This window comes from Colius striatus, chromosome 1 (assembly GCF_028858725.1).
Source record: "Colius striatus isolate bColStr4 chromosome 1, bColStr4.1.hap1, whole genome shotgun sequence".
Classification (NCBI taxonomy): domain Eukaryota; kingdom Metazoa; phylum Chordata; class Aves; order Coliiformes; family Coliidae; genus Colius; species Colius striatus.
The window spans coordinates 87,801,313-87,819,188 of NC_084759.1; the positions used below are offsets into that span (position 1 = coordinate 87,801,313).

The following is a 17,876-nucleotide window of genomic DNA, read 5'->3' on the forward strand; positions in this document are numbered from 1 at the left end:
GTGACGGGCCCAAAGGCAGCCGCAGCAAACTCCTTACAAACCCCCCCACAAGTCTGGGAACCTCTGCGGCGGGATTTCCATTGCAACCCGCGGGAAGGGGAGGGGGCATGGCAGGGCCAGTGAGGCTGAGAGCCGCCAGTGACACCCCATCATCCCGGTGAGTTGCCTGCCTGACCGTCCACCCACGAGCGTGAGGAGCTGTGGTGGCTTCCCTGGCCCCGCGACCACTCGACCTCGGCTCCAAGCACTCACTCCTTGGAGTTTCCAGAGACAGGAGACTCCTGGGAACAAAATAATCTGCCGCTCGCCTGGTGAACTCTTTTCCTGTTGTGGGAAACAGCTCTTGGAAAGCCATGAGAGGGACAGAGCAGCGCTGGGGGCTGTAGGCACACTGCCTCGTTGCTTTCCCCAACCCCCCACCCCGCCTCTGCTCCAGCAGCATCCTTGCAACCACTGCTGCTCCCACATCCATCCAGGTCAGAGTAGCCGGCTCCGATCCCCTCTCAGCTTTAAGGGTTAACAACCACCGCCACAAAAAGAAGGGAAAAAAAAAAGAAAAGAAAAAAATATCGCAGTGACCTTTTCCTCTCCGACTCCCCCACTCTCCCTTTCAGGCTCCGGTTCCTGAGCTCGCAGGGAGCCTGAGCGGCTGTCTAGACCGATCTATCACAGACGGACAAACAATACCAGGAGAAGCCCCTGCCTGGTCCCTCAGCCTCCGCCACTCACCTTAGAAATGGCGAAGAACAGAAAAGTGACCGCGATACAATCCTCCCTGGTATATTTATAGCCTTCCACACAGCCCACCTTCATGCCTGACAAATGAGATTTTGTCTGCTCTCTCAGCGTACGCTCCAATAAACACACATACACTTTTTTTCCTCTCTTTTTTTTTTTTTGGTGCCTGTTTGTTTTTGGTAACATTCACGGGCTCGTCCCTCCGACCTCGGGGAAGGTGAGGGCCCACCACGCCCGTGCGGGGTGGCAGGTTTGATAGCCTGGGCGGGAGGGGCTGGGGGCGGGCAAGGAGCAAGAGGGGACCCGGCTACTCATCCACACGCAGCCTCCCAACCAGGAAACTTTAATGTCCGTATTCATCACGCCCCTTCGCACCTAGCCCTCCCTCACCCCAAGTGCTCCCTGCCAGCACTCCTGGTTGCGTATTAAAGAGGTATGCAGGGCGAGGAGCCGGAGGTCCAACGCTGCAAAAGGCTGGGGAATAACTAATGAGCTGTGCAGCCCATTGATCCGGTGCATACTTCCTAATTAACTCTGAGTCACCTATTTGTGACAGCAATTCAAAGAACTGCACCAGGGATAAACTGCAACCCCGGCGCGCGAAGGCAACCCGGGGAGGGGGAGGCGGCGGGGGAGGTGGGGGGAGAGGAATTTGCTCCTAATCCTCCTAAAAGCAATTAGGGTGAGCGCTGCGCTGGCTACCTCTCGGGAAGGAAAAAGAAAAAAAAAAAAGGGGGGAAAAAAAAACCCAACCACCCAGCGGCTCCGCCAGCAGAACAGAAGAGAAGAGAAGAGAAAGGAAATGAATCGGTGTGTCGCAAGCGCGGCGGTACCGGGCTCCAGGCGGATAGGCAAGCACCGGCGTCTCGGGGACGAAAGTAGGCGAGAGCGGCGGCCGGAGGGAAGCGGTAACGCTGTGCTCGGCGGGAGACGGACGGGCGGGGAGGGGGGCGGCGACCCGGGCGCGGCGGAGCCACCGGTGGGGGGGCGGGTGCGGGCGCTGCCCCGGGGGCCGAAACCCCGCACCGCCCGCCCGCTCTCGCCTCCAGCTTTGTTCCCAAGCGGCCCTGGCACGGGCGCAGCTCTCCCCGGCTGCCCCCCGCGGCCGAGGCAAGGGGAAGGGGAGGAGGGGGGAAAAAAAAAAAAGTTAATAGAAACCTTTGGAAAATGCGGGCTTTGCTACGGGGCTACGTGGTGCAGACCAGGCTCCCCCCACTCCCCCTTTTTAATACAAACACGAATACAAAAGCTGCAGGCTCCAGAGACCAGATGAAAGCAATGAACGGAGTTTCTGGAAAATATTCATTAGTGGGAATTAATGCTGTGAGGAGCTCCGAGGCGATACCATTACAGCCAGTCCCCACACTTTGTCAGTTTTACATCGCTCACTACCGTCTGGGCTTTACGGGGGGGAGTGGGGGGGGGGGGAAGTAGAGGAGGAGGTGCTCCTCGCTTCCCCCTCACCCCCTCCACGTTCATCAAACCAGGATACTACAGTCCGACAGGCAACGCGGAAACGAGAGAGAGAGAAAACAAAAACAAAAAACGCACACACATCGAGAAAGAAAGAGGAACGTGAACGCTCTGCAGCCCTCGCCCCCGGACTCGCTCCGCGAACATCAAATGCATGCCTCATATGCTGCGCAGAGCCGCCCCACTTGGCCCCGGCTTCACAAAGCAGCCTCCGCTGCCTCCCTCCTGACCGTCTTTCTGGACGGCTCTTTGATGCCAAGCCCCAAGCCCTCCTCGCTCTCCAACTCCAAACTACAATTCAGGGCTGACTAAACTTCCGTGTCACGCCGGACCTCACGCCAGCACAGCTCCGCCGCGCACGGGAAAGCCCCGGGTTGCCCCTGCCCCACGTGCGCAGCGGCACCTGCCCCACCGGGGCGGAGGGAAGCGGGGGGAAGAGGCGCCCCGAGCTCCCCGAGCCGGGGGAAGGCATCCCGCAGCGGGCTCCCACCGCTCACCTGCCCGCCGCCCCCGGACCGCCCGCTGCTCTCGGCGGGGAGCGTAGAGCACGGCCCGCACGGCGAGGGAGGGTCGGCAACGCCGCTCCTCGCTCGCTCCGTCCCCCGGGAGCCCTCCGCACCGCTGCTACTCCGGCGCCTTCCCGATCGCGAAGTGCGAGACGACGGGAACACCGCTACCACCCCCGACAAAGGCGCACCGGAGCCGACAGCGCGACAGGCAGCTTCCCCCCCCCCGCCGCCCCCAGCCGCCCCAACAGGCATCTCCACAACCAACTGCCTCCAAACTTCCCCTCCGCCACCGCAGCCCCGGACGCGCACCGAGAGCTCCCCTCTCTCCCGCGCCGCCGCCTGCCCGCCACTCCCGCCCGAGCCCCGCTGCCCCCGCGCCGTAACTTTCGGACGCGTCGCCGCCGTTCCCGCGGGGGAGCGAGAGGAGCCCCGTGGCCGCCCCGTCCCCGCGGGACCCAGCGGTGGCGGAGCCGGGATTTCCCCACGGGAACTGTTCGCGGAGCGGAGCACTGACCTTTCTGACGCGCCGCGGGGCTGCGGAGTACGCGGTCCGCGCCGCGGGTCCCCACACCGTCGCCTCGCCCTGCTTGGTCTCCCTGGAATGGCAGCCCCGTCGGGGGCTGGGATGGGTCGGAGAGGCGAGAAAAGTTTCCCGATCTCCCTCTCCCTCTCAGTGGGTCCGTGTGCCGCGGCTTGCCCCGACTCGGGCGGCCCGGGGAAGAGGTGCGGGAAGGCAGGGCGCGGGGGACAGGAGCGCTGCCGCCGCTTGCGCCGACGGGGCAGGTGCCCGCGGGAAGGGCTTTGCTTCTCGGTTCGGCTGGGCTCAGCAGCGGGAGCGGCAGCCCACTGTGCTCATTCCGGCTGCCGGCTCTGGTTTGGCAGCGCCATGTTGCTGGCTTGCTCCGGGCGAAGTTCCTGCGCTGGCGAGCGCGGCGCTCCCCACATCTCGCCCGCGCCGCCGTCTCCCGTGCCCTGGCCGCCGCGGCTTTGTGTGTGTGTGGCTGGGGATTTAATTCTCCTCCTCTTCTCCTCCTCTCTCTCTCTCTCTTTTTCTTCCTCTCCCCCTCCCTCCCCTCTTTAGTCCGCCGGGAAAGCCGCTCTTCCTCACCTTGCCGCTGGGAGACCGGGCTCCGTCTGCTGCACGCTGCGCTCCCCTCGCATCCCCCCTCCCTCTCTCTCTCTCTCTCCTCCTCCTCCTCCTCCTCCTCCTCCAGCCGCTGCCTCCCCTCCCTTCCCCTCCCCCCGGGCAGGCGCTGCACCGAGGGAGCCGCCGCCAGCAGCAGCGGCAGCAGCAACAGCAGCAGCGCCGCCACCGCTTTTTCCCTCTGCAAGTTTCCCCCCTCCCTTGACTACGTTTCCCTGACCAGGCAGGGCTCGCCCGACCGTTCGGCCGCACACCCCCCCACCCCTTGCCCTGACTAATTGATTTGCCCCCCCCGCAGCGCCGCCAGCCCCTCGCCTCGCCCGCTCCCCACGGCTGACTCAGGTCGCTGCCAAGCTGCGGCGCCCCGGGGACACTACGCGCTTCGCGGCCGGCAGGGAGAGGAAACCTGCCCCCCCCCCCCCCCCCCCCTCGCCGCCCCGCCGATTCTCCCCTCGCTCGCTACCCAGAAGGCCAGTGGAGAACCGCAATTACCATAAAGCTCCGCTCACTCCGCTCCGCCAAGCTGTCAAAACCCCGGCGGCGGCGGCGGCGGCGGCGGCGCTGCCAGACATCGCTGCCAGGCTCCGCGGCGGGTCGCGTCGCGCTGCCACCCTCTGCCGCCCCGCTGGCCCCTCCGACGGACGCCCCCGGCCCTCCCCCCCCGCCGCTTCCCCCGGCGCGCCCCGCCGCTCCCGGGATCTCCCCCCTGGTTCCCCGCCCCCCCGCAGACCCGCTGGCTCCGGATTTCCCCAGTCGCGCAAGGGCATCCTCGCCGCCCCAAGACCCGCCGCGGGCTCGCAGCACTTCTAACCCCCCCGCAGAGATCACGGCGCGCACTCGTGGAGGGGTTGTTCCCCCCCACGCGGCCTTGTGGCCCCTCTCTGGTCCCACCCTCCGCCCCCAACTTCGCGCGGTCCGCGCAGATTTCCGCGCTTCCCCCTCAGCATTTCTAGAGTTTCTACAAGCCCTGAATCGGGATGGGGAAAAAAAAGCCATTCGTTTGTCAAAGTCTGCATTGCGCGGGGCGGAGGAATCCGGGGGGGGGGGGGGCGGGGAACCTTATTAAAGCGTGTTTTCGCCTGATCCGGCTTCGGCAGCCTTTAAAGCGCTTTTTTTACCGCGTCTGAGCGGGGTGGCAACCCGGGGCGGGGGGGGAGGGAGGCGTGGGTTCGCTGGCATTTCTACGGCTGCCTAAGATTTCTGCCCGATTTGAGGAGCCCTTTAATCTCGGGGTTGGTAGTTATCGGCTGCATCTATTTACTTTGGCAAGGCAAGTTTTGGCTCGGCGAGCTCGACTCGTAAATTTTACGTTCATAACGCCCATCCTGGCCGATACTCCCAGCTTTGGTCCCGCAGAGCCCGCGGCTCCCGGGGCAGCATCGGCCTCAAGGCCAGGCGGGCCCTAGGCCCCGCAGCTCCCACGCACCGCCCGGCGCCTTCCCGAGGAAGGGGGAGTTTTGCCACCTCAGCCCTCCCATCGAGTCCTCCTAGCCGCCGCTCCCAATGGGAGCTACTGTCAGACAAATGCTCAGCGATTAACGCGGGCAGCTCGCCCTGAGGGGAATTTTTAATCGGACCCTGCGTGAAAAGCCTGCGTGCGGAGGCACTGCGAGCCAAAGCAGGACTGCCGGGGCTGCCTGCCTGCTCTCCCCTGCTACTGCTTATCTCTGAAATGAAAAAAACCAGGAGTTCTCGAAAGTTGTGCCTACCAAAGCACATGACGTCCCATCCCCTCTCATCCCCTCCCCCCGAAAAAATTGAGAAGGTTTTAATCGAGAATCTAAACCATATCTGAAAATAAAAAGGAAAAAAAAAAAAAAAGAGGGGGTCACCAGATGTTCAGGGAGAGAGATGCAGAATACACACATACACACACACACGCAGACACAACACACAGACGGGGCACGGCCAGAGAGTTGGCATTTCGTGAAACTGCCATCATGGGGCTTTGGGTTTTCGCCCTATCTCTCTTTAAAAAACTCGCCTGTCTCAAAGCAGAAGTGAAATATCCACCGCCTGAAACCCGAAACTCCATCCGCACCGCTCTGTTTCCTCGCAGGGGAGCACAGGGAGCCGCCGGGCGCAGCGGCCGGGCTGCGATCCCGCTGTGCCGGCCGGCAGGGTGCACGGCCCCGGGCAACGGCCAGGTTTCATCCTGGCGCGACAGGACACGCATCTGTAAAGGCTCACACCGTTTTGGTTTTTTTTAAATCCCCCATTGCAAGCAGAGGACATCTGGCCTATTACGCTGTAAAGCTATTTTTTATAAAGATGTTTTAGGGCTAGACATTAAAAGTTATTAGACTGAGCACACGTGAGTTACAGGCACACAGCTGGAAGAAAGGCCTCTGTTGGTTGGGGCTTTTTTTCCCTTTCCTAGGGAAAACCTAATTAAAATTGTTTCTTTCAGTAGGAAAGCAGAACCAACGCATCTTCCAGCGAGATGACCCGAGCTACAGCTTCCTGGCTGTGCCTATCCGGGCTTTTTGTCTCCCCGTAGGTCTGGACCTACAGGGCCATCAGCCCGCACTTGCATCACAAAAGTCCCCTGCTTGCCTTCCCTGGGCTGTGTATGTCCACAGTATGGGGTTGGGGTGGTTGCGGCTGAGTTGGGGCTTTGTTTTGTTTTTTCTTTTCCATTTAAATAATGACTTCAAGTTATCTCGGGGTAAAAGTGGCTACACTTTTATTTTTAACCATAGTTAAACTTTCTTTCTCTGTGAACGCAGTTTCCTCCGTGGCGGGGAGGAACAGACCCGCGCTTGTTCGCCTCTGTGCCTTTTTTGTTCCCCGGGTCCCCAAGCTTTGCTAGCGGGAGGCTGGCGGCTCCCGGCGAAGACATTGGGGCTTCAGTTTGCTCCTCCCGCGGCCTGGCTCGGCCTTCCCCTGCCGCGGCGGCGGCGGGCACTGCCGAGCTAACCCCGGAAAATTCAGAGCATGCTCTTGCCTTGCGGATTACCGGGCCGTGTGTCCGTCCCCCCCCCCCGCTCCCACACGCCCCGGAGGGAGCTGACCCCCGGGTCAGGCCGCCGCAAACTGCTCTCTCCCTGGGAGTGGAGGCGGGGAGTCCACAGATGCTCGGGGCTCCGCGCTGCTGCTGCGGCTGCTGCTGCCGCGGAGCTGGGCAAGGATGCGCTTGCAAAAAAACGGCTGCTCCGATAATGCTAAGTACTTAACCTCCTCGTAAAGACAAATCCATTGTTAATGGCAGAATGGGCTTCTCGCAGGAGGCTTCCAAGTGGGATGGCTTTACGGCGGCTCTCATTTACCTCCAGCGCCGCCTGTAATTGGAAGCCTCCCCCCCACCCCGGCTCACCCCGGTGGGCACACCTCAGAAAGTTGAGGGTTAAACCTTAGGAGTGGCCAAGCCGGGTTCCCAGTCCCCCTCTGTGCTCTGCTCCCCAGCTCACCGAGCAGCAACCAGAGCCCGCGGGTCCCCCGGGCACGGAAAATGAGAGGGGAGATGGGCGCTGCGAAGGTAAAATGAATTAATGTGATCGAGGTGCTCAGACAGCCTGGTGATGAGTGCTAGGAAAAGCCTATAAATAACAGATCACTGTCCTAAGCTCTGAATTGCCCTGCTTGAGTGTGTCTTAAATCAGACCTTTATCATTGCTTATTGTAAGGCTGTTTTTAATGGAAGTGTAGAAATCTGAATAACAAAACAAGACAAGCCTCAATTGGCGTTATACAGGGTCTGCAGCACTTTCAGACCTGACACGGTGCCAGCATATTGTTACACCGCCATGCAAACTCCCCGTGCAATCAAGGGGGTTTTGCATAGCAGAGTATGATAATTTTACTTCGTAGTTCAGGGCTACTCTGTTGACAGGAGATCCATTATTTTCTCTCCCTCTCCCCAGAAGAGCCCAAGACGCGCTGGGTTCACGGACTGAGCGCCGCTATCTTTCTTTACAAAGGCAAATGACAAATCTCTCCGGTTTTGTTTGCTTTTTGCTCCGCACCCTTTCCCAGCTCCACAAACGACTGGCAATGCCTGCGGTCCTCTGGGCCCCGTTGCTGCTCAGAGTGGACAGCCCAGGACAGTCAGGCAGACAAATACACGGACGGGTCGGGCGACCGCCACCAGAGCAAGCACTCACCGGGCCCGGGCAGAGCTCGGCGGGAAAGGCGCAGCGCCGAGCCCATCGGGGCGGCCGCGGGGAGACGGACTAGAGGCATGGCCCTGGCTCCAAGCTGGGGAAGCGGGGACACAGCCCCGTTGCAGAAGGAAGTCTGGCTAGCTGCGAGTTGCCCCCTCTACCTCTCCCACTTGCATAGCTCGGCCATTTTGTCTGCTTGCGGCGCGCCTGTCCCCCCCGTCCGTCTCCGTGTCCCCCACCCCGTCCCCTCGGGAAAAGAGCTGCTGCGGAGCGCTGGCCAGGGCGCCGGGGCCCGTCTCTGCGGCTGATGGGGCGGGCCGGCCGGCCGGGCAGGCGGAGGCAAAAGGAAGGCCGGGCTCTTGCCAGCGGGGAGATGCAGACGCTAGGCAAGGCCCTGCAGGGGAGGGGGCGTGCGCCGCACAAGTCTGAAGAGGAGTAAAAATAGCGGCGGCAAGGTTGTCGCTCTCTTCACCTCCCCCAAGCCCGGCGGGGGGCGGCGGGGGGCAGCAGGCGGCGCGGCTGGGCTCGGCGGGCGGTGGGGAGGGCGCCGAGGGAGGGCAGGAGGTGAAGCCAGACAAAAAGCCTGGCCCGGAGAGCAGTGCGGGTGAGGTTGAGCTTTCGCCGTTTGAAGGCGATGCGCGGAAGCACTGCGCTACATCCCCTTTTCCCAGTGGGGTCCCTCAGCCCCGGGGGCGCGGGCTGCCCCCCGTGCCTGGGAAGCCTGAGAGGACTGGCAGCGAGCGGCAGCTCGGCGGAGACACGGCAGCCACCACGCTCCTCGAGTTTAAATATAATACGGCGGCCGGGGGAACCGCCATGGTTTGAAGGTGTGTTTGCGCAGACTACAGCTTGTATGTTAATAATTGGATACAGTCGATGAATCACCTCCGTCCTCCTTCTGGTTTTGTTTTTGTGTTGTGTTTTGTTTCGGAGGGGGTGGGGAGAGAAAGCGAGGAGACGATGCCGTGGCTCAGTGCTGAATACCAATTCCGCGCTCGGGTTGATAAACACTGGGGTTATTCACTCCGCCCCAGAGGTGACAGCGGAGGCCTCCGCCGCCCTCCGCGCCCCGCGGCGCAGCCCCCAGGCTTGTCGGCGTGCCGAGCGGGATTTGCGCCCCGGCTGGAAGCCCGGCAGCGGCGGGTGGCTCGCCGGGGTACATACATATGAAATGAGAGCGTGCAACATCAAAGCGGCAGCAGAGCGGGAGCAGGGAGGGGCTTTTGGTGTGTACGCGTGTGTACCTTTCCAGAGAAAAGCCCCTAATTTTTCAAATTGGAGCTTCGGCCCCCTCCCCCTTCACTCGCATGGGAGACACGAGGAGAGATTCTTTAGTCCTGTACTTAACACTTCACAGTGTTTTTAGCAATTAAGGCGAGAGGGGGGTGGGTATAAAGATAAGCCACTTTTTCGCCCTGCAAGTGTGAACGATAAGATAACAGTAAGCTGGGGCAAAACGTCTCCTTACAACCTCCCCCCAGCGATTCTGATCGGTCACCTCTTATCGCAGAAAATGTTCATTTCGAAAACACCTTCAAAAAAAAAAAAAGCCCAAAACCAAACATCAACCAAGGGAAAATAAAAGCATATTCCCTTTAGAAATGCCATTAAAAAAAAAAAAAACAAAACATCCTCACTTCGTCTCCCTGCGTCGTCGTTGTCCCCGCCACCGCGGTACCCAAGGCAGCAACAGCTTCCTAGCGCCTCTCGGCAGACCAATCAGGTAGGTTAATCAGAGGGCTGAAACCTACCCGGCGCCCAGATTAGCACCGAGCCCCACTCATTCCCCGCCGCTCCCTGGCCTTGCCCGTCCGCCACCCCAGTCGCAGGCGGGGAACTCGGCCCGCCTCACCAAACCCCTCGCTGCCGGCAAAACATTGAGCTGCGCTGGGGATAGCTCCTGCAGACTCCAGGTGAAGCACAGCGAGAGCTTTTTTGCAGGTCGCACCGCTGCAGCACCCCCGACGGCATCGGGCAGCGGAGGCGGCGAGGCTCTCACCGCCCCGCCCTCAGCCAAACTGCAGGATCCGCTGTTGGCGGCTGTGCTCGGCGTCGAGTCTCTTCAGCTTCCTTCCCCTCCCTCCCCCCAAGACTCTCCCGGCCGCTTCCTACCCCGCGGTCGCCCCCCGCGCCCCGTCGCCCGGCAGGCACACGCGGGCACGGCGTCCAGCGGTGGCCCTGCCCTCTGCCGCACCGGGCAAGGCCCCGCCGCGTCCACCCCGGGGCCCGCGGGTAGGATGCGAGGGCTGCTTGTCGCCAGCCTCAGGCAGAGGGTCTCGGCGTGCCCGTGTCTGCCGCGGTTACGGCTGGGGCTACACACTGCTTCCCCGTGTCCTAGGGCCTCCCCCCAGGCCCGGAGTTTCCCCTCTCCCGTCTTTCAGCCGTCGCCACCTACGATAAGCTGAGATGCCAAGTAGAGAAGGCTTCTCGTCACCTCCCCGAGGGCAAGGTGCGGTCGCGCCATGTCCTCGCTGCCCTGGGAAACCTCCGCACGGGCCTCCACGCGAGGCAGCGGAATGTGTGTGGCATAGGTGGGGCGGGCGTTCCCTTATTCCCCGGAACAGCCACAGACAAGGCCTCGAGTAAGAGCCTGGACAGCAGCGACCTCGGAAAGCCTCGACGTGCTCCAGTCTGGAGCAGAACCAGGGTGGCTCGGCGGAGAGCCGAGACAGCACCGGGGGGGACTTCCCCGGGCTGACCGCATCACCCGTCTCCTCCGTCCCCCTTCTCAGAAACCCGTCGGTGCCGTGCTCTCGAAGTGAGTGGGTCAGCAGCTGATGACGGGGCGGGGGGGGGGGAAGAAGAGAGCGAGTGAAAAAAAAAACCCTAAACCCAACAAAACACCACCCTCCCAAAGCCTAGCCTGGCGCGATTACTCATCCCCCAAGTTCCCCTAAGTCAGAGAAACTTGGCAAAGTCCCAAGGCCGAGCCGTTAGCACGGTCTGAGGCTTCCCGGGCACCTTCCGCCCCGGGGCCGGGGCCGAGGGCTCAGGGCACAGTGGGGGACCCAGGGCCGCAGCTGGGGGCCGAGGCGGCGGGGAATGAGCGTCCCCGTCCCCGGTGCTCTTCGCGCTCGAGTTATTGTGGAGCGTTTTATCTTCACAGTCACATCGGCAGCTAACGAAGCTCGGCGGCTGCAGCCCACACGACTTTGGTTCTCTGCATTTATCCTTCAATAAAAGCCGATTCCTTTATTAGAAACAGGAGACGTGTCTCCTACCGCCCCTATCAAATCCCAACTGGCAAGGCGCAGCCGACACCTCCCCCTCAGCCCCCCCCCCCCCGCCTGAGAGGGGGCAGGCGGCACCACCCCCGGCCTACGCCCCCCCCCCGGACCCCCCACTGCGAGCATCTCGCTCTCCCTCACCCAGCCCCCCCACGATTAGGGGCAGCCCTCGCCTCCTTCCACTGGGGCGACCAACGCCCCCTCTCCAAGATCCCCCCCAGGCAAGAGCGGCCGAGGCCAGCTGGCCCCCTTTCGCTACAGTCCCCCCTCCCAAAACAACCCGCGTCGGCACGGGCAGCCGCTTCTTCCCCCCCTCCGCCAAATCAATCGCCCCCACCAAGCGCACCCACACGACTTTCGTTCCCCTGCATTTATCGTTCAATAAAAGTCGTTTCCTTTATTAGAAACAGAGGAGACGCTTCTCCCACCGCCCTCACCTCCTGCCCCCTACGCGAGCGCAGCCGGCGGCCCCCTTCCATGCGCGGCCCGCCCCACCCCCCCCCGCTTCCACCACTGCCGCCCCCTAAAAATAACAATAACAGTAATAACAATAATAACAGCCGCCGTCCCCAGCAGTCGCAGCAGCCAGCCCCCCCCCGCGCCCGAGCCCAGCCCCCTCCTCCCCTCCCCTCTCAAATCCCCCATCACTAGGCGCAGCCACCCCCACACACCCCCCCGCCTTTCCACAGGCGCAGCCAACGACCCAGCAAATCCCCTCGCCAGGCAAGGCTCGGCCCCTGCCCGCCTCGCAGGCCCCCCCCCCGTGCCCCCCTCCCCCGCGGGCACCGAGCAGGTCTGCGCGACGGCTCCTTGGTGCGACTCCGATCGGAGCAGCCGCCGCCGCCGCAGCCGCTACCGGGCGGGGAAGGTTTCCCCAGCCGTTGCCGGGAGAGCCGGTGCTCGGAGGATGCCAGCCCGCCTCCGCTGTGCCGCTCCGTGCCCTGCCCCGCCGTCCGTGCCCTGCCCCGCCGTGCCCCTCCTCCGCGCCGCGGCTGCGGGGAGAGAGCCCGGCGGCGATCTCCCCGCTGAGGAGGGGCCGGGACGGAGCACGCTCTGTATCGCATTAAATTAATCGCCCGGCTCCGGAGGAGGCAGGTGATTCTGCCAAACACAATGAGGGGTTTTGAGCGCTGCGGAATAAAGCGCCGTTCATGAGGCCGTAGGCGGCGGTGCCCGGCTCCGCTGCGGGATCGCTGGATCCCGGGGGATCCTGGCGCTGCTCTCCGCCGCCTAATCGCCGGGAGCTCCAGCTCGGCGCACCCCACCTTCGCCCTCGGGATGCAAAAAGGGAGGGAGAGGGATGAAGCATCGAGCAGCCGCCCCGGCAGCGGGAGAGCAGCAGTCCCCAGAGAGACGAGGGGGCTACAGACAACTACCCCGCCTTCCCCTCCCGCGGGGCGGCGGCCCCCTGGCATGGGGGGCGAGCATCGGCCTCCCGCAGCAGGGGGGCAGGGGCCAAGAGGCAGGGACCACGCAGCCCGCCGGGCCGGGCAGGGAGCGCGGGGCCCCCGGGCGGCCCCCGGGCGGCCGGCGCGGCGCGGCCCGAGTTCAGGCGGTGGCAGGCGTTGTTTTCCTCGGAGAGCGGAGGAGGAGGAGGAAATCTCCGGATTTTTAATGAGGGGGTGCAGCAGGGCTGAGCACTGGGATTACACGGCGCGGAGACAGAGCTGCGGGCTGTGTGTGCGCAAGGCTGGTAGTCTCCGCCCGTCTGCCTGCTAATCGCACGTTTTCCGCTGTTAAAAAGAAACCGAGACGTTGTGGCCGAGCCCAGCGCTGTCTCTGTGACTGTGACATGAAAAGATGGCGCTCTCTCCCCTCCCCCAGCCTCCCTCTCGGCTTACACTTCCTCCCCAACAGCTTTTTGCCTTCCAGTTTTTTAAAGCCCTCTTTTCTCCCTCCCTTCTCCTCCTTCTCTCCCTGCCGGACACCACCAGTTTCCCAGCCGGTCGGTGGGTGCTTCTTGTAGCGACGATTTTTTTTTTTTGTTTCTTTCTTTTTTTCTTGAATATCTACCTCGCTATTTTCGCCTCTTTTTCTCGGAAACCTCGATCTCCCTCTCTTTATGTCTCGCTCTTTTGTGAACTTCTGCGGCTAATGGGAGGCAGTTTGCAGGAGGCGGGGGGGGAAGAATGTGAGGAAAAGCTGGGAGGGTGTTTCCCAGCCGCTTCTCCCCCGTTCACCTATTTCCTCCCTCTTCTTCGAGCCACATCGAGGTGTTTGCGTGCCGGGGGGAGGGGGTAGGAAGGAGGCTCCGGGAGCTGCCTGCCCGCGCCGCCGACCTGGTGGTGCTAGAGTTGCCCCCGCCGCCGCGGGAGCGCCCGCCGGAGGCAGTCGGGGGCAGCCGCGATGGGCTGGCGCGGCGAGAGGCCTCCCCGTCGGAGGAGTTCATATCGGTTTAGAAATACTGCGTGGTGCTGCACGCACTAAGGTGGTCCCGACTCCCGGAGTGGGTCGGTGAGGCTGAATGTAGCCCCTCTCTGAGGCAGGTGTGCTGCTCCAATGCCTTCCACCTCGCTCCCAGAGATCATCACCAGATTGCATCAAGTGCTAAGTTGGGGTTTTTCTCCCATTTTTGTTTTTTTTTAAAGAAAGCCTGCAAATTAAATTCAGTGCTGCTCTCTCCTATTTTAGTCTGTGACTTGCATTTAGCGCTGGGGCGCTGCTTGCAAGGGGTGCATGAAGGCCTCAGAGATTAACTGCACGGTCCGGCTCAGACTCTTGTCAGCTACCAGCGAGTTGTTAGGGGCCGCCGAGGAGTTGCACGATCCCGTGTGCTCTCGGGGCGTACTGCTGCCGGCTGGCCGTTCTCAACCCGGGACAAGTGATTCTTGTCTGTGAGGTCAGGGTGGCAACAGCTCCTTCTGCGCCTGCAGATCAGTTTGCGTAAGGATTTGCATTGCGGGAGGACAGGTATTTTTCCTCCCCATGGATGGTAAAAATGCAAAATTAGCGTGACTGTTTCTAGGCAGAGGCGCTGCGCTTACGTGATCTCGCCGAACCTGTCGGTTGTGCTTTCTGGAAACCGGACACCTTTATCAATGGCGACTGGAGCTGTTCTCCTGGGCGCTCACCGTATTTATCGACATCTAACCTCAGGCAGCCCGCGAGCACCGTGTCATGGCCCTTGGCCTGCCCGCTGATGTCCATGGGGCTGCCTGTGCCCCACAGTATAACCCGGCCTGACTGTGAAGGATGTATGGCTTTTACAGACGTGTCCCTTCTCCAGCACCTACTTCATCTATGTGTTATCAAGGGATGGCGCATGGAGTGACTGAGCCTAATAAGTTGTCCACTTGTTCATTTCAGGAGCATTGATTTCTGGTTCCAAGGCACTCTGTTCTAGCTCTGGCTACAGCTGCGGGGCATTTCGCAGCTGGTCTTTTGCCTAGACAAATATCAGCGAGAATGTGAGCGTTATTAGCCACATAAATAAATCATTAACGTGCACACAAATGTTATTTTAACATAACTTCCAAGGAGCAGAAAATATCCCGTCGGGGCGAGATGGAGAGGTGCGTTGTCTCGGCCCGGCCTCTGCACAGCCTGGCCGGCAGCGGTGGGTGGGGGTCGGCACACCCCCCCCCCCCCCCCCCCCGGCGGGAAGCCGAGAAGGGGAGGCACAGCTCCTGGGCTCTCGATTGAACATTAACCGGGCCGGCCTGCCGCGGCAACAGCCGTGGGGCCTTGCCTCGCAGACCTTTGTCTGCTCTCCTGAGGCCGGGCGGGGACCGGCGGCCGCTTTTTCCCCCCTCAACGCGACGGCACTAATGAGATTACCGGCCGGCTGGCCGCAGATGATGCTGCGAAGCACCGAGCCCACGGGCTGCAGTCCGGCCCAGTACAGCCGCTACACTTCGTTAACCCAGAGCCCGTGGCAGAAACGACGTTGGCTTTTGGCCTCTCGCGAAGGGCTGCCGGCTCGCCCGGCGCCCGCCCCCTCCCCTCGCCGTGCCCATGCTCGTGCCCCGGCGGCGGCGGGCGGAACGGGGAGCGGCAGCCGCCGCCGCCACCGCCCAGGCCGCGCTCGCCCTGCCCCGTGGAATCCCGCGGCTGCCAGTAAAGCCCTGCCTGGGACCCGTGCCAAGGCGGTCTCGCTTTGATATTCCGCGCCACGGCCGCTCCTCCGCATGCTGCTAATCACGCAAAGGCGAGCGAGCTTGCTCCGGCGCTCTCCGTAATAAACACCGAGCGCGTTTCACCGGGGTCCCAAAGTAAATATTGTATCGGGGGAAGCGGGGCTGCGCTGGAAAGCTGAAATCTTCCACTTTTTCGCACTTAGCAACGGACTGAAGCATTGCGCGCTCCCTCTCCGAGCCAGGCTCGGTGTGATTTACTTTCTGGTTGCGATGCAGATATTCACTTGTCAGTTCAAGGACAGGACAGAAACTGTGCAAGCGGAGTCTTGTGAACGGAAGTCTCCCATTTACGAGGTTCTGCTCCACCACCAAAAGCCACCTTTACAGCACCTTTGTTTCGCAGGCAGCTGCTTTATTTCCCCCTCTGCCCCGGACACATCTCCATCCGACCCTTCTTCCACGTCTCGCTCTTCAGATGCATTCGCAGTCTTTTCCTGACTGACCCTTGGGGAGGCGGCGGGCGGGGGAGCACAAGGGGGAGGGAGACCGTGAGAGGTTGATGATGAATGACAAGGCAAATGATAAGAGCCGAAGCGACAGCAAAAGCAAACAGAAGTGGTCTCTGCTCTCCGGCAGGGCCCGCCCTGTCCGCAGCCACAGGACTCGTGCCTGTGCCATGAAAGCAGGGTTGGTCTCCGAAGGCAGCCCGGCTTCTCCGGGGCGAGATAAACACATTTTCGGTCACGTGGCGAGCCTATATGGTGCCATGCTCCTATTTGCCTTCCCCTCTCGCTTTTCTCAGTAACATGCCATCCGGTAGCCACCTCCAAATCTAACCTCACCTCCTTGGCGCCCAGCCAGCTCGCCTTGGCCTGGCCATGCGAGAAGCCGCGGCATCCCTGGGGAGGCTGCACCCCAAGCCGGGCTGGGGCAGGGTCCGGCTGCATCTCGGTTTGCGGCAACGGCTTGGACCGTGACTCGAGGCTAGGGCAGGGACTGGCAAGTTGGCAGCAGGGGGCTGGGGCAGAAGCTGGCCACATAGGATGCGGAGCAGGGGCCGGTGTTGGCCGCATCCGCGGAACAGGGTGCGGAGAGAGTGCGGTGACGCCGAGAAGGGGCCGGGTGGGGTTTTACCCAGAAACCGCATGTGTGGGCGGTTTCGGCTTCGGGGGGGCAGTCACACATCTTTGGGAGCGTCGGAGTGGCCTCCACAGAGAGAAGGCAAGGAGGGGGGAAAGGGGGACCGGGGCACTGGCGGGAGACGCCAGCTTTGGTGCTTTGAAATGGCTGAAAAGGGTGTCCCCGGGCATCCCCTTCCCGGCAGCAGTGCCGGCGAGCCCCGTCGCCCCGAGCACCGCGGCTGCCTGAAGCAGCCCTGGCTGATTACGGGAACAATGAGGCACCGCGGGCGCGCCCGGTGCCTCCGTGCCGGGGCCAGGCGGGGGCAGCGCCGCAGGGCCGGGGGTGCGGACGGCGGGGGAGGCGGGCGGAGGGAGCGAGAGGCTGGAGTCAGCCAAGCCCTCCCCCCCGCCCGGCGGAACGAGCGTGCCGTTTAATCCCTTTATCCCCGCTCGCTGGTGGCGGTGCGAACCACCGGGCCGGCCGCCACCCGCCAGCCGCCCGGGGAGGCGACGTGCTGGCTCCGTGGCGCAGATGTCGCCGGGCCGGAGCACGGAGCCTGTCCTTACCGGCACCACCTTCACACCGGCGGCAGCGAGGGAGAGGCGTAGGGGGGAGGCCCTCCCTTGGCTACGGATCCAGGGATCCTCGCCCTTCGGAGCCCCGAAGGGCTGCCAGCCGTGGGCACCGGAGCCATGCGCCGGAACCCTGCGCGGGGCCCCGCGGCCGCCGTGTCTCCCCGCTCGCGGGACAGGCCTCAGTGTCTCTCCGCAGGCACACGGGCTGCAGCCTCCCCTCTCCCCGCCCCCCCCCCCGCGCGAGGCGATGAGCAGCCCCCGCTGAGGTGCCCAGGTTGGGCAGCCGCTACTCGTTTGTCCGTGCTCCGAAGTCCAGCAATTATGAAAATACCCGGGATGCTCTCCCGTTTGATCTGAACTTCCCCGGAACGATCCCTTCTCATACGGAGCATGAAAATGCATCTCGGACGTGCAAAGTGAAATACAGAGCTCCTTTCATCCCCTTTTGTTACCCGTACCGGGCTCGTTTCTCCGGCCTCGCATTCCCAAAACGCCGGGAAAAGAGACGGAAAAAGGTTCCCGGGGTAGGCGGCGGGACATGGGAGCAGCCCAGGCCGCCAGTTGTCATGGCGAGGCCAAGCGTCTTGCCAAGTTATGTGCGACTAATGGGTTTGTGCCCCGCTCGGCTACGGGTTCACCTTCCCGCTCCCCGCCGACCTCACCACCCGCGCCCCGGGAGGCTGCGGCCGCCCCGGTGCCCCGTCCCGCTGACTGACGCTGCTCGCGTATCACACGCTGCCGCGTTCGGAGGCGGAGGCGCGGGTGGGGGCTCCCATCAACGGGAGCTCAGTCCCTCAACGACTTCAAGCTGTGAGCCTTCCCACCTCTTGTTTCAGTTTTGATAACGGAGAGTAACGAGGCACTGAACGTACCGTACCGTAGGTTTAGTATGTCCACGCAACCGTGGAT

General features: G+C 62.6%; 1 protein-coding gene across 11 annotated transcripts in view; it reads right to left on the bottom strand.

Annotated features, from left to right (window-relative positions):
• BCOR (BCL6 corepressor) overlaps window positions 1-17,876 on the bottom strand; it is an 82,596-nt gene that overhangs the window by 54,825 nt on the left and 9,895 nt on the right. For 6 of the 11 annotated variants that reach the window (XM_062000060.1, XM_062000124.1, XM_062000106.1 and 3 more), the window contains exon 1: window positions 3,235-3,822. The exons of 2 other annotated variants lie outside the window; for them this stretch is intronic. The gene's annotated coding sequence lies outside the window, so the exon portion shown is untranslated. 3 more of the 11 variants (XM_062000090.1, XM_062000083.1, XM_062000098.1) reach the window with 3 other exon arrangements.